We start from the raw sequence: 19,957 nt of genomic DNA, 5'->3' as shown, positions 1-19,957 counted from the left end.
TCTTAAGGGTTTTTCAGGGTGCTGAATCTAAATATGCAAATCTAAATATGCAGTTAAAAAACCATTTTAAATAATACAAATCAAAATTTAACCTCAATTTTTTCGGCCAGCGGAATTTCCAAAAAATCACACTAAAGACAACTCTGATTTATATCATTGCATTTTGGATACAAATAAGTAAGGATTTTCGCCTTCGACTTGGTTTTGGGAGAATTGAGTTGCGCTCAATTTGGAGAAAACTTGACAGAGTATGCAGGTCTTTGATCAGGGTTGAAGAGTCCAAAGTGACGCTCTATGTCGTCCCCAGTTTTCTGGTCTTTGTTGAAAAGAGCGAAGATATAGGTCTCGATGTTCGTTCCCGGCCTCTTGGGTGTCCCTAAATTCGATAAAACATATTGGATGAGATTGTTGTTATAAGCCTGAGCATTCTCAGTTGTGGCCGCATCCGCGCCAGCAGAAAGCCATCCGCTTTCAGTAACAATGAGCGGGATGTTGGAATATCCCAAGGCTTCCATTGCGGAGAAAATAGAATCCACCATCGCATCGAACAAATTGTTGTAGCTGTGATCTTGGTCTGTCACCGCCGTAGCCGTGGGCTGAAAGAGAGCGTAGTCCAGATGAATGTTGTTGTTGTCGCCAACGTAGCTGAAATATGGATACACATTGGCCATGAACGGAGCCCCGTTATCTGACAGAAATTTGAGTATAGAGCTCATGGTATCCTTAACATAGTCACTGAATGCTCCCTGTGAAGGCGGGTAACTGTTGCCTATAACATTGAAGTCATCAAGGGTAGAGACCTTGATGTTCTGCAGATTGGCATTCTGGATCGCGGTTTGAATGTTGTTCATGGCAGGAACAAGATACGATACGTACTGCGTGCTAGGCAAAACCTCGTTGCCCACCGCAATATATTTGATACTGGTGCCGGAATAGGGGACAATATTGTCATTAACCCAACTATTTGCTGAGTCATGGCTGGAGGAGATGGCCTGCAAATCGTTATTATTGACTCCCACGGTTACATCGATCCCAGAATTTGCAAAAGCATTTAATGCACCACCGTCTGGATCGAAAAGCTTCATTTTCCCGATGTTGTGGCCGTTCAGCAAAGTTACCACCTGGTTTGCAGGTGGCAGATTGTGTCCGAGCATGCCGTAGTTCACTCCTACTTTATCACCATCTACACAATCAATTAAAAAGTAATGAGTTTAATATAACCCAATCGATGTTAAGCCTTGAATAACAATTGCATTTCAAAAAGTAAAAAATAGTTGGTTGACGCTAATTTATGAGTGACGATTGAACAACAGAAGATGGCAATTGTTGGAAATTTCTGATAATTTCGAACAAAACATAGGAAGCAAAGTTCCTCAAGTCAACACAAAGAAATGAGAGAAATCTAGACAAAGAAGATATGGAGAAAAGCTCTGTTTTTATTAACCATAAAAATTACAAACTTCTTCAGAACTACAGTTATGGAATAACTAAAAACTCCATACTTTGTTTTTACAAACTCTGTTTTTTAACACAAATTCGTGTTTCAGCATCTAGCAGACAGTTGCTGAAACACCGGTTTCAGCGACACATTTTGTTGCTGAAACACACAGACAGTTGCTGAAACAGCCTGTAGAATGCATTGCTGCTCCAAAACACAGCGACTCTGTTTTCTTGTTGTTTTCTCTGCTCTGCCTTCTTCTCTGTCTTTTTCTATTTTTCAAACTCTCTAACATTCTTCTAACATGAAAAAAAACTATTGTTCATTACATTTATATGTTAAAAACATATTTGACTTTAAACAATAAAATAATAAAAATATCTTCTAAAGCTTATCTGCATATTGAATGCAGCAAGCGGTGATGCCTTTTGAAGAAATGAAGTCGGCTGTTGCAGGGGAATTTAATTCTGAAAATTTAATGCACATTAATGTGAAAAATATCAAGCACGACTTTGAGACATCCAACAGTCTCGAATATCTACAGCAAATCGGATTTCTGTCCAGAAGTTTATGTTGCAGTTGGAATTAAATTCCAACAGCAATAAACCCAATCAGGATTCTCTTCATCTGTTCATTAGACGCTGCCATATTTCTCACAGGAAATGAGAGACTTGAGAAACTCTCCCGCGAGGACGTTCATTTATAGGAAGCTCGACTGCTCTCCACAACCATTGAATATTCACAATTCAATGGCTACCGTGCCATGTGGGACGGGTTGCAGCCTGCGACCATTGACTGGTTGATCATGGTAGTCTCCTACCAATCTGAAACTCTCTGATATTTCTCTAAATATGTGAATGAACAAGAGCCACCGACACTCTTTGTCCTCGCCAATGCATAGAGATAATACAGTTCCAATCTACAGCTTTCAAGCCCACTTGTCCGAGATAAGTTAAACGCTTAGCAGGAGCTACGAAGTTGCGCGGCGACAAGTCTTAACTTGTGTATAACAACATTTTTGTGTCTATATTCTATGCGCTCAACATGAACTAATGAATTTCGACATAACAACATTTGTGTGTCTATATTCTATGTTCTCAACATCAACTAATGAATTTCCACATATAGGGTTGGTTCTATCTATTGCCGCAATCTATGCCTTGAATTTGGATGGATAGGTTAGGCCCAATATATGCCGTAATATATGACTCGACCTTGACATTGTGCCTATGGTATATCTCTTATCAGATTTCAATTGAATACAACCTGTAATTATTGATGGAGCAATACTCTTTTCATCATTTACTTCTAAAATTTCTAGTGTTATCATCGTGAGGGAGCATTACTATTTATTGATTGAGCATTACTGTTTTTATCATTTACTTCTGAAGTTTTACTGATATGTTCATGAGGGATCATTACTATTTTAAGGCTTCACATCATTTAATTTTTGAAGTTTTCATTATGGCCACCGGTCGTGTATTAATCATGTCCCTAACGCACTTTGCTTTCGAGTTTAGAGAGATTTCTGATTGTTTCTCGATAGAACAAAGTTGATATGATTGCGCAAGTGGTTATATCCCATCTGTGTTAACGGATCGTGCCATGTTCGATAGGGTCGTTATTAGAAAGAAAGGAAGACAAAAGATGAATGAAATTGGCAATCTTGAATACATTTATTGAATTAACATAATCACATACATTCTTATAAGGATGTATAGGACTAGGATAGTTACAACTAATTCCTAAAAATCAGGAACTAATTCCTAATTGAAGAAAACATCTAAATAACAATTTGTTTCTCCATTAATTTCAAGTTCCCACTTTAATGGAGAAAAGATTGATTTCCAAACCTATCATCTCTCTAAAGAATTTAAATTTTATTTTCCCAAGAGGCTTTGCAAAAATGTGAGCAACATTTGCACAAGTATTACAATATTCAATAGAAATTTCCTTAGAGTGTATCTTCTCTCTAATAAAATGAAATTGGGCATCAGCATGCTTTATCCTTGCTTGAAAGATTGGATTATTTTCCAACTTGATTGAGCTCTGGTTGTCACACTTGATTAGTGTAACCTTCTTTTGTTCTTCTCCAACATATTGAAAAGGTTGCCTCAACCAAACAACTTAGCAAGTTTCTACACACAAAGCTTTGTACTCTGCCTCTGTAGATGATAAAGATACAATAGGTTTCTTCTTGTTGCTCCATGAAACAATCTTGGATCCAATATTAAATGCATAACTTGTAGTAGATCTTCTATCCTCTGAATTACCCGCCCAATTTGAATTTGAGTAACCTGTCAACTTAACATCAAATGAATCAATATATTTAAGACCAAAATAAATTGTACCTTCAAGATACCTGAGTATTTATTTTTCTTCTCTCTAATGGCTTTCTATAGGTCTTGTCATAAACTAATTAAGCACACTAACTGAATATGTAATGTCAAGTCTAGTTGTAGTAAGATAATTCAGACTTCCAACTAGTTGCCTCTACAATGTACCATTTGTTTGTTGGGTGTGGAGCTTGATTATCTTCTTTATTCAGAGGTATTGCTTCATTGGACCCCAGTTTCGTAATGTTATAATTTTGTAGTCAATCTAGGTCATTTGTTAGGTGGATATATGACGGTAGAAGTTTCGTTTAATTTAGGGTTTTTTGCCCTAGAAGGCAACCCCTCACTATATATGACGGAATTGTATAGTGTCTATGTAGATCTATATTCTTAGTGAGAAAGAGAAAGGAGATTGTGTGAGAGCGAAGAGGGAATTACAACGGGTCTATTGTAGGTTGTATCTCTTCAGTTTGCTAGATAATATAAAAGGAAGGACGGGCTGTTTCTCCATGGACGTAGCCCAAATTGGGTGAACCATGTATATCTGTGTCTCTCTTGTTTTATGTATTTTCTGTGTTAATATTTTTGCAATATATTTTATGTGTTCCATTGCTCTGTAATATATAATTTTCTAACATAATTGCTTTATACCTGCTCTTGACCTGCTCCGAAAATGAACCCTAGCTGCTCTGTTGCCGCCTCCATTCCTTTGGCCGCCGTTTGGCCTCTGCTCGGCCTTGCCGAGGATGGTGATGCACGATTCAGTCACGAAATTTTGGTCTCTTCCTTCTTTGCTAGTCCGCAAGTTTTCCATTCTCTTCTGAGAGCTCCCCTCACTCTCTTTTGCTCCGCTCAGGACTTTGGAGCAACCAGATCTTGGCCCTCTGCATCTCGTTACCGCCGGCCCCTTCAGAATGTAGCTGCAGCGGCTAAGGACGAACAGGCAGAATTTTTTACTGCTTTTCCACTGGCGGCGGCTCTTGGGAAGAAATTTTATGATTTGGAAGGCTGCTCCTTACCATTGGTACCTCCTCTGTCCCCCCAGAATAGTCGATTCTCAACACTCAATCTTCAGAATCTCTTCAGATCCCTGGATCTGCTCGGAAGGAGCAACTGGAAGCTATTTGGGGCGGAATACAATGACAAACTTAATGACATTTGGACTCTCTCTTCATCTCCTCTCAAGCCCCTGCGGCAAGTTCAGGAAACGAAGGCCCTTCAAAGCACATGCCTCCTCACGTCTCAGATCTGCAGAGGAAAGCAGAACTCTGACTTCTCTGCCTCGTTTCAGATCCACATCAGGCTCATCACTGGCAAAACTTTGCTGCAATGGGTGAGCTCGTCGGATCTAGTGCAGAATCTCAAGCATGCTCTGCAAATCAAGTTGGGGTTACCTTCTGCAGCTCAACGACTTCTCCACGAAGGTAAACAACTCGAAGATCTTTATCCCCTTTCTTTTTACAGCATTAAGAGAGATGCCTCCATTACTCTTACCCTTCGGTTGAGAGGGGGAGCTGCTGGACAGTCATCTTCAGCTGCGGCTTTTTCTTACAAAGATGCTGTCCATGCTCAGAAGCCCAAGAAAACAGCTCCTCAAGCTCAGGCTCCCAAACCTTTTTTGGTGGACAAACTGGAGGAAACCCCCTCCATTGAAATAATGCATCCTTCGTTGGATGAGCAAATCCAAAAGTATGCAGAGGATGCCATCATTTGCAGGTTCAATGGGCTATGGCCTCGCACAGCAGATCTCTACCAATGGATTCACTCTAACTGGACCAACAACTGCAAGGTTCTTCTCTGCTCAAAGGGTTTCTTCATTGTAGTATTTGCTTTCAGTGAAGACTACCAAAAAGCATTAACTGAAGGCCCATGGTTTTGGGGCTCAGCAGGTTTATTCCTCACCCCTTGGTTCCCGGATTTCGATCCTTCTTTAGCAATCATCACCAAGCTCCCCATCTGGGTCAGACTTCCTAATCTCCCGGCGCATCTATGGCACTTTGCTGTATTCCAAGGAATCGACGACACTCTAGGCCGCTTCCTAGCCACAGACACCTCTAGAGGGGAAAAATGCATATACACCTTCGCCAGAATTTGTGCAGAAATAGACATGAGCAAAGGTCTACCGGATCAGATAAATCTCAAAATTGGAGACTTCCATTGGACTCAATCCCTAGATTACGAGAACACAGCGTTTCGCTGTCGAAATTGCCATCACACAGGGCACCTTCAGAGCTCTTGTCCCTCGATGCCTGCCCAAAAGAAGAAAGCCAATCCTAAGCCGAAATCCAAAAGCTGGAAACCTCATGATCCTCCTCCCATGGATGATTTTGATTCCAGCTCAGATGAAGAGGAAGGGGATGCGGAAGGAATGGATACAAAGCAGGCACAGGATCCGCCTTCGACTGGTCCTGAGGATTCTTCTGTCCCACCAATCTCACAGAAAAGAACTCATGAGTCCTCCCCCTCGGATTCAGACAAGGAGACCTCTCCGTCAGCCCAGCTCAGTTTGCAAATCATGCCAGCTCAGCAGAGTCATCTTGATTGGGTCAAAGTTGGTAAAAAGAAAGGAAAAAAATGCCGAATAGTTGATTCTACCCACGTTGGGTAGAATCCTCTGTTCTGCTCTTGTTTCTCTGTTCTTCCTGTTACTTCTTGCTTAGCACTGCTCTCTTCTTGGTTTCTCTTTGGGGCCGAGGTGGATAGTCAATCCTTTCCGGCTGCCCGTTTTCTTGCTTCTCTTGGATGTAACTTCATATTGTACCATACTTCCACTTAATAGAATTAGTTTTTACCGAGAAAAAAAATATATATATAATTTTCTAACAATGTTATCACATTAAGTCTATCTTTAAAAAAAATTCAGAAAATACTGACAATTTTGGTGTCAACATCTTAGTTGTAGTAAAGAAGGAAATCATCGATAGCGATGATAGCAGTGTTTTAAGTGTTCCAAGTATATTTTCTGAAGAAATTCGCTGACAGCAAGTTCATTAGCATTTTCAGTAAAGTCCGATTGTTAGTGGAAAAAACAAATTTTAAATTGAAAATATGGAATTACGCTCACCACATCAGCGTCAATGATTAGCTCTGCAAGGCATGCCACATATAAGTATAAGGTTAAATCGTATTTTTTTCCACTGCCATCGGTGTATGGTTCAATGAATGATTATGGGTTAAAACGTGTCTCCTCCAAATCATAATCATTTTTCAAATTGAGATGATTTCCCTTGTCTGTCGTTATAATCATTACAATTTTGTAAATTCGTCTTGTCATTTGTAAGTTTTGTTATTATGTTGTTTATTTGTTAATGATTAGCAATATATCATTTTCTTTCTCCCACAAGGATCCAAGATCAAATCTCGGGGCTTCAAATGTCAAGCGAAAGACTACGATCCGGAAAGGTGGAAAATCTAAACCAATTGAGCCTAAAGCACTGGATTTGTTGGACATATATCCCGATATCTAGCAGCAAATTCAACAAGCGAGTTGGAGTGAGTTTTTCCACCACTGCATTGACTACAATGATGTTGTGGCTCAGCAATTCTTTCAAAATTTTGATGGGAACCGGGTGGAAGTTGGTGCTCTCTCCTTTATGGTTAGAGAGCAACTAATCTTAGAATCCACAACGTTGCGAGTAGATGTAGAACGAATTTTTAGAATCCATGTGTTGGCAGCGGTCGATGTGTCCTTTTTTCTGAAGGAGGAATTCAAGAATTGTAATTGGAGAATCGCGGTTCAAATGGATTGGCTATAAGACAAATGGCATGACCCACTTCACATCTCTCAGCAATATTTCATCTGCGAGGGAATATTTTATCGGGTAAACCTTTATCACTTCAATTTCCTACATATTTGGTCGGTCATGTTAGGATGAATACCTATTTCTATTTAATGGAGAGTCTCAGTGTTATAGACATTTTTGGGCACTGCAACCCCAATCATATATGTCCATAAACCAAGGGCTTCTAAGTCACTAAAAGTGTTGTTTCATGCCCTAAAGGAACAAGGTCAGTTGATTACATCATCTCCCAGAAGTTCTCCATAGGAAACCGCTCAGAACTGGTCAAAACTAGACCATACAGGTTGCTTAGTGCTAAGGGTGCGATGCATCTCACCTACCCAGTGTAAAAGGTGTGATACATACTGGAAAGCCCTTCTATAGGGTGCGATGGACGAGAATGCACAAATGGCAGAGACAGTTTGCAAGGTGGATGATCATGGAATCTTCTAGAAACTTCTCCTAGGACACTTGCCTCTCTAAATTCACCCAGGGATGAGTAAGAGATTATCAATCTCCAAGTGGAATCAAGAACTATCAGAGAGAAGACACTAATCAAAATCCTAGAAGCTGACTCACCTCCCTGCAATCACCTATATATGGATCCCTCATCACAGAGATCCAAGGGCTGGAATTTTGTATCTTGTAAGGAAGTGTTGTTGGTTTCCTGGTGGAATATCATAGTGTTGGGTGATCTAAGCTTTTCATGAGGTGAAGAAGGGCTTTCATGCTGGGAGGATGACGCTGGGTCAGAACAGTGGGTTGTAATCCTCTTTTCTAATCTTCATATTAATAAAGCTATTCAAGTTTTCCTCCACATTCTTGTATGTTTGATAGTATATGCATTTGTGTGGTCAATATATATCTGGTCCTATATTGTTTATGATTGTAGATCTCTGCACTTTGAAGGTATTATGCTGCTTTGACTTTACATGTACTCTTTGAAGCAGAGTGGTTAAGGGAGAAGCAGCAAAGACTTGTCGGTGAGGAGAAGGAACAAGCAAAGAACCGAGCGAAGGATTGAGGTTGGTATTCTTTGATCTTCTCCTATCTACTTCTCATAAAGGAAAGAGAAAGTAACTTTAATCTGTTTGTTTCTAAGATAGCTACCCGTCTTAGTGGGACTAGCAGCTCTGCATAGACACTAGATTTCCCGATAACAAAATGGTGACTCCACTGGGGAACGAATAAATTGTTTGCTTGCCTATATTTGTTTACTTTATAAACTTACAGACGGAGCCTGAAGTTAAGCTAGCTAGCCTTTGATCTACATTTGCTATGCGAGTGCAAAGTAGATCAATGTTGCTTCAATTTATCTCCAGTTTTTGTTTATAAACTAAACAATCGATTTGCAAACATCCTAATTGCCCTAGTGGTGGCTCTAGTAACCTCATTAGATCAACCCCTGTGATTTCTATTTACTGACTATCATTAGCTCGGCCTAAATCCCTGAACTAAGCTGCAAACTGTGACCAAGAACCAAGTTGAAGTCTCATCTCTGGACCATCGCACTTTCTCTTCTTTGGAATCTGGAAGCATCACACCTCCTGTGTGCAGTAGGTGCGCTGCATCGCATTTTCCCTATGTTGCAGGTGCGCTGGTCAGATAATACCTCTTCTGCTCTCAGATTTTGGTTTTGTGTTCACTCTCTTCAGCTTCATTCAGGAGTTTTGTTGTCTATGATCAGTATGCCACTGTGGAAACTCCCTTCCTTTGCATGATTCCGCCTCCATAGTACAAAGAATTGTGAATGTTTTTATGTATTGTGCGCCACTTACAGTTCTCTTTTACAAAAAGTAGTCTAATCAAACTGTCGTCTTTTGATTTGGAAGTGTTGCAAGTTTCATTTTCATTCAAAGAAAAGAATTCTATTGTTCTTGACAGTCAATTATACAGTTACTCTTGTATTGGATTTGAATTAGTAGTTTTTCAAGTGTCGAAAGCAGTTTTCAATTCAAAATAGCAAAGTGTCATCATTATCTTTCTTTCATTTTTGAAGAGAAATTTGTTAGTACTATCGCTTTGAAAAGATAATTCAGATTTGTACTTAGCATTCTTCTTGTCATTCACACATTAAGAAAGCTGAAAAAAAATACATGCATGTACATTTTCATTTAGACTGCTTGTTGGTTTGATTTAGGACAGTGCATCTAGTGTGTGCTCTCTGCTCTATGTTGAAAGAATATCATCTCTCTTTCTTTAGTAGCTAGGATTTTCATTGCAAAAAGAAGATTAAACGATTGTTTATCATCTTAGATTGCATTTTAGGAATTGTATATCTACATCACATGATGAACCTGAAAGGAAAATTTCTTAAGAAAGATCAACTATAAAATAAATTCAATGAACATAAAAACGCTTTGGAACCTAACGCACAACATCTAGAAGTCTAGGCTAGAGACGTATTCTGGCATCGTAAAGCCTGGTAACTATCACTTTCATTGTTGGTTGGGTGATTCCTCCTCTTTGAGATGACAAGTGCCAGTACGAACTTGTGCTCCCACGTACCGTCGAGTATATATTGCGAGATCACAATAGGCTATATCCTTTATCCATAGGAAGCCGTGTTTGTCGCCCTATTGGTCACAATGCACTGAACACAACATTTAGGAGGATTGACTGTCGTACCGTAAAAAGTATTCTGTAGTTTTGCGATTGGTTTGGTAATCCCTCTGTCTAGATTTCCAAAGTAGTCTCTTTCGTTCCTTTTCAGACTCCTTAAAGGAAAAGGTCCATCTGAGAACTTGTCAATTCAGGCTCATTAAAAATTCAAGGCGACTAGAGTCATCTTTTGTTTTTTCTCGACTCTTAAAAATTGAAAAAACAAGTTGTGTCAAAGAGTCTAAAATTCATTTAATTCGGAATCATTTCCCCTTTATTTTTAGTTTATCGAGTAATCCACAATCGTGGACGAAATTCAATCAAAACCTCGTCGTTCGTAGAGGCTTACGAGTCAACCATCTTTGTCTGCAGAAACAAAACTATTCTGGACAAATCGAACTCGTTTAACCAGATCAAAGTCCCCTGATTTGGTTGGAACAAGTGTTCCGACACCTTCGGAGACTCCGGTTACTCCAAACATTTCTGGTATCCCTACCTCTATTGAAGAAGTTCCACAGCCACAAGAGGACAGTAGAACTGATCCTAGTGTGAAGGTAAACACTTCTATTCCAGAACTGGCACCATCTACAGGTGATTCGGAAAGTGTTATTCCCAAAACATTTGTCGCTGCAGAATCTATACCTTCTTCGGCACCGGAAATATTTTACAGACATGGAGGTCTATCTCTTCCACCTGGATTGATTGATATAGAAGAGATTGTGGAGGATCTCCCATCTAGCACTCCATCGCATTTTGGAGTTGGGATCACCCTATATCCTTCCTCATCAGAAATTAGTCTACCGTTATCAGAAGTTCCTGTAGAATCACTAGGAAATCTTTTGGATAGACTAGATATGTCTGAACAACTGTCAACATCTAGGACTGTGTCATCTGACACAGCGGCGGCAGAATTTCTTGTTGTCACTCCAACAATGCTCGCCGGCGTACCATCTGTTTTAACTAACTCTCAATCACTAGGTGGAATCCATCCAAGGGTTGTTTCGACAGTATGGTTTGTTCTAGTTTGTTCATCCGAAATAATATCTGGAATCTCTTATGTTGAGTCTCATCAAATTGATCCTTCACAGTGTCAATTTGGGCAGTCCGGTCCTCAAAGGCAAATCATTCCTTTAAGAATTAGATTACCATCGTATGGGGAGCAATATACCCTCTCATTATCTCCTCCGGGAGAACAAACATATGAGAGTTCACAACAAAATTCAGGTTTTGCTGGAATTACATCTAGTGGTTGGGTGCCGATACTGCCTCAACAACTAAGAGTTGTATACTCAATGCAACAAAGTCTACCTGTGTCAAATATCCCCACTACACCGGCTATTGTGACGGTGTCACAAGTACAAGCGTTGTCAGTTGTATGCCAACCTCAAGTCTCTCAGGTCACAATTCAACAACCTCTTGTCTCTACTACGCCACCACAATCATGGATTAGTGGCTCCTTAACTGGAATGACCCAGGCTCAAACAGGTATCATCACCCCTCATCTTGGTCAAACAGCCAGTATTGGACAACAGCAAATGGTTTCACAACCATCGCTGATGCAATATCAACAACTGCAATTCAAACAAGTTTACCAAGGATCTGAGCACCAAATCTTTGCAAGTAATGGGCAGCCGTATGTTCAAAATGGTCAAAATCAACCATTTGATAATGGTTATGCCCATCAACCTTACCAAAGTTATCAACATCAAATGCACTATGCTGGTATGCAAAGACCCATTGCTCAGGCAATTCCATCTTATCCTGGGTATGCTTCGCTGAAACTGAATCAACAGTTGCCCTTCGTGGCAACTTTAGAGTTACCAGATCTAAATCGGCTAACAAACGATCCAATTTATTATGCCCCTTGGTGGCCAGTGATCCCTCATAAACTTCCGTCGGATATTCCTAAATTTAATGGAGATCCGGGTGAAGACCCGTCGAATCATGTGATGACCTTTCATCTGTGGTGTTCATATAACACTCTAAATGATGATTTGATCAGGCTTCGCCTTTTTCAGCGAATGTTAACTGGTCCGACAGTAAAATGGTATATCGAATTGCCTAGACCTTCATTCGATAACTTCAGCACCCTAGCCACAACCTTTTTAACCCATTTTCAGTTACCCATAAGGTACAAAACAGGAACAGAGCTTCTTACCAATTTCAAACAGACAATGGCCACTCACATATTCGATCATATTCATGAGTGGTGACGTTGTTGTAGAATGGTGAAAACATATGTTCCTGATCAGCTGCTAGTTGAATGGTTTATTAAGTCCTTATTACCTTCTATTACGGAAGATGTGGCAAAGGGAGGAGTTGTCACTGAAGAGCAAGTCATTGCTCATGCGCTTCAGTCTAGCATGCTCTACGATAAAATCCCTGATGCTCCTAGACCGGAATTCTCCGTTCCTCCCCCTCCTAAATCAAAAAAGACTCTCATGTCGACGATGGCGTGATAGGTGTGACTAGCATGAAAACCGTAAAAGCTACATCAAAGAAGGCTCGTACAGTTTTGAATCAAAATGCAAATGAGGAACTTCTCACCTCAGAAGTAAATTCTGTGTCGACTGACAAAGGCAAAGAACAAAAGAAACCAGGGGGCAAGAAGAAAAAGAAAGGGAAGAAGAAAAACAGGAGGATTCATCTCCTGAAAAATCTTTTGCAAACCCTTCTGGAGATAGGAAACCAAGTCATCCATGCTTCATATGTGATGAGGATCATTGGACAAAAGATTGTTCACATAAAGCTGAGCTTAGAAAATTCCCTAAGAATTCAAAAACCTCGGCGGTACTGACTGATACTTTTCCAAATCCAGGAACAAATCTGGTTGCTAGTGATAATGCTTCCCCGTCCCAAGTGCTAATGTTGACAGTTTCAAAGCAGCAAAATGATTCTTTGGTATCGACAAGGAATAAAGATTACGGGAATCCACAACTGTTGGACAACAAGGCTAATGATCAACCTAGTAGTTCGACAACAACTTTGACCGAAGTTGTGCCACCCATCATTCCTGAACTAACGATAAAGCCGCCAAAGGGAGTAGTACACAAATCGACATTTAATCCTCATGCCAGAGCAGCACAACATTATAATATAGTGGATGATCTGGCCCAATCACTGTCTGTTATGTCGACACTTGAGGTACTGCAAAATTGCCCCTCCCAAAAGCAGGCTTTATTATCAGCGATAGGTGGGATTGACCCAACGGATTCCAATCTTGTGTCCTTTAATCACAAAGGATATGACCCTCAGTTACCAGCTCAACTAGCTTTCCTTATTCAAGTGAAAGCCCTCAACAAAACTGTTCATCGAACAATTATTGATGAGGGGGCATCTACATGTATTATGTCAATGAGTTGCTGGAAAACTTTAGGATCTCCACCCTTGTCATGATCTTTGATGACATTAAAAGCATTTGATGGATGAACATGCACCCCATATGGGATTTTAAGTAACTTGCAAGTCGAACTGGGGGGAAAAATAGTAGAAATTGATATTGAAGTGATCGACGGAAACCTCGATTATAGCATCCTACTGGGAATGCCCTGGATATATGCTATGGCTGCCATTGTGTTGATCTACTTCAGGAAGATTGCATTTCCCTTCCAAGGAAGTATTACAATCTTCGACCAACAAACATTTCTCCCCAATAGTTCACAAGTTATGGGAAGCATTCCGATGATCCATGAACGCCCTTATTCACTTCAAAATATCGGAGTAGCCCTACTAAGAGACCCTACACTGATGGGGAATTTTTCCCTACTGCCTCCAAACAATCTGGCGGAAGTGGCCACGGTGGGAACCTGCAACATGATATCTTCTAGATTTAGAAGATCCCTGAACATTTTGTCAGCATGAATCATCGCCCTAATAAAAATATTGTAGCAATCAATTTTCTTGGCGTGGGGGGAAAACCCAAATCAACTCTCATCGAGTGTTTGGATAGATAGGTCTAAGGAATATGGCAACTCTTCAGATCCTTGGTCGCATGTACATTCTACAGACGAAGGAATCATTCAATCAAAGATGATAAGAGAGGAACCATGGGAAGGTTACCACCATTGTTCCCATCTTCTGAATTACCACGAAGATTATTCCAGCAACCTTAATCATCCTTCAGTTTTTGATTTTGTATCAAATACTGTAAATACAGTGGATTCCAAGGACGGTTCCTACCTTGTGTCAACCTCATTAGAAAAATGAAACAACTCCCTTTCCAAGTCAAGTCTTTCAAAGATCTCGAAGGTAAACCTTCATTCCAACCACCGTGTTGAATGTAATGAACCTTGGGGGGCATGCACCTCGATTTGCATTATTATGCTGGGGGCGTGCAAACTTATCACGAGTAGTGTTACCGCAGGGTTCAAGCTCGTAAAAAAAATAAACCCGCCATGAGCAGTGCTACCGCAGGGTTCAAGCTCGTTAAAAAATGAACCCGCCACGAGCAGTTTTTATGTGAAGTTAAAGCTTGTTAAAAATTAAACCTAAGTAATGAGCAAATGTTTCACCCCAGAGTTTAAGCTCATTAAAAAATGAACCAATCTCCGATAGATAACCATTGTGAATGCATTATCATAGCTCTTGAGCCTTGGTCATGTTCTCATCATCACCTCCACTCTGTTTTAGCCGATCATTTGCCTCCATTTGATTGTTTACCCCTTTTGAGGAATAGCTGCGAAGAGTGATTCTGTTAGCCATCCCTGTGACATTGCCGTGATTGGAAATTCCAAACCTTATCTGGAATTAGCTGCTACCCGAAATTATCACTCGTTCCTCAAAAAACAATTCTCCTTCAAGCTCTTTTCGTCTGACTCGTAGAATATGAAAAGATTGCCGAGCAGTTGGCCTCTCCAGCTTGTTAAATCTACCGGGAGTGCTATCCCTCCTCTAGATTTTAGTATTTTTGGACCTGAGGGATTATTACACAAAAAGATCGAGTGCTTGTCTTGTTCGGCTCGTTAAAACTATCGAAAATTCATCCCTTTCGTATTATTTTATACCTTTTCAGACTTAGGGGATTATGTGACGAAAAAGGATTATTGGAATTTCCTTTACATCCCTTTCAGACTGTCTTAAATTGAAAAGGACTGAGTTATCTTTGTCGTTAAACTCGTTAAAACTAATAGCAACAAACTTGTCCATATAGACAAGAATGAGTTTCATTGTCGCTAGGCTCATTAAAACATAGTGACAGGTTTGCCCGAAGGGAAAATTATAGAACAAGCATATGTTATCCTCCTCAAGCTTGATAAAAATAAAGAGGTACTGGTCAGCAATGACTAGGCAAAAATTGGGAAGAAAACTTGAAGAAACTTTATTGGTAGCAAAGTCGCTCTTGAACATGACACTGTCACTCCATGTCTGAGTCAGGTTGGGTTATTCCATTCATTGGTCATATTACCATTGGTCCACCGTACCATCCATCTTTGGGGTTAACGCTACCAATCCATTTCAGTGTCGCCGATATGTTCAAGAGAAGTCAATCAGAGAATTCACCAACCCATCTTGTGTCTCATCCACTGCAATACCTTTACGCTTCATTCTTTCATGACCGCCACCCTGAACCCTGTATCATCAGATCGTTTTCACCTCCAAAAGTCATTTGCTCCATTCCATGTCATAGATGTGGGATTCATTAAGGCCCTCCTACAACGGGTCACTTCTTGTCGACATCAGCTCATTATCCAAGAAGTCGACCTAGGAACAACCCTTTCAGTACTTTGAAGCTTGCATGCCTCAATGGCAAGTTTCTCACTTTCGGCGACAGGTTTACATCAATGGCCTTCGACCGAGAGATTTTGCGTGGTGTTCGATGCCAAGTCCCATTTTCACACCACGCGAATTGTACTGTCGTACCTTGAGGGTCATCATCATTATTGGTGATTCCTCTCGTGCCTGTTAACAGCTTACATCATTGGCTGGTAATCAAGCGATGTTTTTCCATGTTCGACTCCAGAACATTTTTCACATGGATCGACTTGTACTTCGGGCGAAGATTGGATGAGTTTGAAGACCCTGGATCTAGTTTCATCCATCTAGGCTGTGATATATTCAGGAAAATAAAGACATCAAATGTACATCATTGCTGCACAGATAATCATCCAAATCAAAGGATGATGGCTCTATCAGAATCATCAGTCTACCACACAGACGGTTGTCTGTCCTATGTACATGAAAATGAATTTATAAAGAAGAGCATGGGAATGCCCGCCTTAGCTAGATCATGAAAATATTATGAAGATAATGTATTGTATTGTATCTTATTACAGGTCGCCTTCTAGTTCGAAAAACCTCAGATCCTCATGATAAAGCATTTCACCTGACATCAAAAGATTAATGACCTCATGCTTTAGGGGGAAACTGTTATAGACATTTTTGGGCACTGCAACCCCAATCATATATGTACATAAACCAAGGGCTTCTAAGTCCCTAAAAGTGTTGTTTCATGCCCTAAAGGAACAAGGTCAGCTGATTACATCATCTCCTATAAGTTCTCCATAGGAAACTGCTCAGAATTGGTCAAAACTAGACCATACAGGTTGCTGAGTGCTAAGGGTGCGATGCCTCTCACCTGCCCAGTGTAAAAGGTGTGATGCATACTGGAAAGCCCTTCTGTAGGGTGAGATGGGCGAGGATGGACAAATGGCAGAGACAGTTTGCAAGGTGGATGATCATGGAATCTTCCAGAAACTTCTCCTGTGACACTTGCCTCTCTGAATTCACCCAGGGATGAGTAAGAGATCATCAATCTCCAAGTGGAATCAAGAACTATCAAAGAGAAGACACTAATCAAAATCCTAGAAGTTGAATCACCTCCCTGCAATCATCTATATCTGGATCCCTCATCCCAGAGATCCAGGGGCTGGAATTTTGTATCTTGTAACGAAGTGTTGTTGGTTTCCTGGTGGAATATCATAGTGTTGGGTGACCTAAGCTTTTCATGAGGTGAAGAAGGGCTTTGATGCTGGGAGGATGATGTTGGGTCAGAACAATGGGTTGTAATCCTCTTTTCTAATCTTCATATTAATAAAGCTATTCAAGTTTTCCTCCACATTCTTGTATGTTTGATAGTATATGCATTTGTGTGGTCAATATATATCTGGTCCTATATTGTTTATGATTGTAGATCTCTGCACTTTGAAGGTATTATGCTGCTTTGACTTTACAGGTACTCTTTGAAGTAGAGTGGTCAAGAGAGAAGCGGCAAAGGCCTATCGGTGAGGAGAAGGAACAAGAAAAGAACCGAGCGAAGGATTGAGGTTGGTATTCTTTGATCTTCTCCTATCTAATTCTCATAAAGGAAAGCGAAAGTAACTTTAATCTGTTTGTTTCTAAGATAGCTACCCATCTTAGTGGGACTAGTAGCTCTGCATAGACACTAGATTTCCCGATAACACTCAGGCATATGACAACTCGTTTCAGGGCAAGAACTGACCCTTCTCCCCATTTTATTTACCATAAAACCCTCATCAAACTACTAATTGAAAACCATCTCGCTAAGGTAGGAAGAACGTGGAGCCACTTCTTATTTTGGGGAGGTTTTCAACCTCTACCCCCTAAAAATAGAAGAGGAAGGACAAATAATGCTAAAAAGGGGAAAAAATCAAGGAAAAAGCTTTGTTGAGCCAAATGCAAGCCAGAAAGACATAGAGGTCCCATCTACATCCTCTGGCCTTAAAATCACCAAATTCTACCAAAGAAAGAGTGTCAGGCTCAGTAAACCAGACCCTACATCTCCTATAATCCTCCCTTCTAATATTAGTCCTCCCTAGGTTGTGAGTCCACATGTTGAAGCCTCCATTACAGACACAACTACACTACAAATTATTAAAGGCAAGGAAGTTGAAATTGAGACCCAAGATGAGGAAACGTTGTTTGATGTTTTTAGAGGTGTTAAAAGACCCCATACAAGGCCAACAAACAAATTTAGGTATAAATTAAACTTAGAAGTAACCCATATTTAGCCAAGGAGGTGATTGATGTAGACAATGTGCCACTGAAGGACCTTATCATCAAGGTGAAGAAGACTGCAGGCTCTAAGAAGAGCAGAGACAAAGACACTATGAGGAAAGGTCCTATAGAGACAAGACAAAGCAAGAAATAGAGGTTGGAGAAGCTGGATGTGCTTCTTAAAGCAGGAAACACCCTTGGCTAGGAGGCTTTGAGGTCATTTTGAGTTTTTTGGTTATGAACGTGACAAACAACATTTATCCTTTATCACTGACAATATGCTTAATGTTGTTTTATATATAGTAGAACAGGAAGGAAGATGACATTCATTTTTCTAGCAATTTTGAAAGAAGGAGGGAACGCTAACATTGAGTTCGCTGTCAGTGAAATTTTGACATGTGAAAATTATGACATTCCCACTATCATCGATTTTGAAACAGATAGAAAAGAAATGCTAATAGTGAGTTTGTCAATGAAATCTTCAACTCAGAAAAACACAGAAGCTGAAAATGATGGTATCAATGATTTTCCCTAGGAAGCCCGATGGGAAAGAATGATAACAAAGAAATAGTTCAGGTGAGGATTGAACTTGTTGCAGAGGGACCCATTTTCCAATGAATATTCAGTTCTATTAGTGAGGGACCTGTTTTTATTTTCAAGGAGGATATTCTAAAGGATATTTTTCTTTGCATATATGATAGCATATATTCCAGCAGATATTTTATTTTTAAAAAAAACTTTATGTAACTAAAAATATTTTCCACATGCATGAACTTAGAATGTTTGGATATTTTTGGATTATTATAATTAAGTTTAAGACTATAATCCTGTGATCAATTGATGTAATCTCTATAAAGACAATTTCTAAAGAAAAGAAAAGGGTTGGATTTTATTGTAAAAACATTAGCATTTTTGTGTATTTGATAAAATCTTAAATATATTACAATTTGATGGGAATTTTAAGAAAATTCACGTGTTGTAGTTCCCTATCCGTTATTTCTCTGTTATGAAAAAATTTCTTCATGTCTGGAAAATGTTAGTATCTAAGATTCGGATTCATTAATCATCCTTTCTCGTATTTATCAGTGATTAGTACTTGTAGCTTCTATTAGCTATATTTCTATTTTCTTTTAAGTCTTCTTCTTCCAAATTTCTTAAATTGTCAAAGAAGTTATTGCTACCCTATGTTTTTGTTTCCTGCTCATTAGATTTGTAGCATCATCTTTAAAAATTAGACTCCATGCCCAATAGTGTGTTTTAGATACATCCCAACCAAAATTTCTTCCTATAAACTAAATCTGGCCACATAACTCAATTGTGAAACCTACTACTACAGTGACCTAGAGTAGATGGGTTTTAGTGAAAGATCCCTCTCCAGGTTTAAGGGCCATATTTCAACCTAAAAGAAGTTTTGAGGTTACCTTTGAGGTTTTCCCACATCCAAGTTTGCTCTAAGTGATAACACAATCAACCTATTTTGAACCATAATCAAGATGAAGCTTCACATTTTGTTGCATAGGAACAAAAGAAGCTTTGCACTGATCCATCTTAAAAATTTTAAGCACTTCCCTAACATACTTACCCTGTGAAACAAAAGTCTTACCAGCATCTCACTAAACTTCAAGACCTAAACAGTAATGCAACTAATCAATATCTTTCATGTCAAATACTTGTGACATTTGCATCTTAATTTCACTAATTAACTTCACTGAATTTCATGTAATGATTAAGTCATCAACATACAAAGGAATCAGTACCACATACCCCTTTGCATCAAATTTGGTATAGATATTCAGATCACTTTGACTTATCATAAAACCTTGTGGAAAAATAAAGAATCTATATTTTCA

The 19,957-nt window shown here is 39.6% G+C and overlaps 1 pseudogene; it reads right to left on the bottom strand.

Moving 5' to 3' along the window:
• Positions 1-224: 224 nt before the first annotated feature.
• Positions 225-1,154, bottom strand: LOC149184312 (glucan endo-1,3-beta-glucosidase pseudogene; annotated as a pseudogene).
• Positions 1,155-19,957: the final 18,803 nt, after the last annotated feature.

This window comes from Pinus tabuliformis, chromosome 3_2 (genome assembly GCF_031772625.1).
Source record: "Pinus tabuliformis cultivar Carrire ecotype Pingquan chromosome 3_2, CPIR1, whole genome shotgun sequence".
Taxonomy (NCBI): Eukaryota; Viridiplantae; Streptophyta; class Pinopsida; order Pinales; family Pinaceae; genus Pinus; species Pinus tabuliformis.
This window is presented reverse-complemented; position numbering and strand designations above follow the sequence as displayed.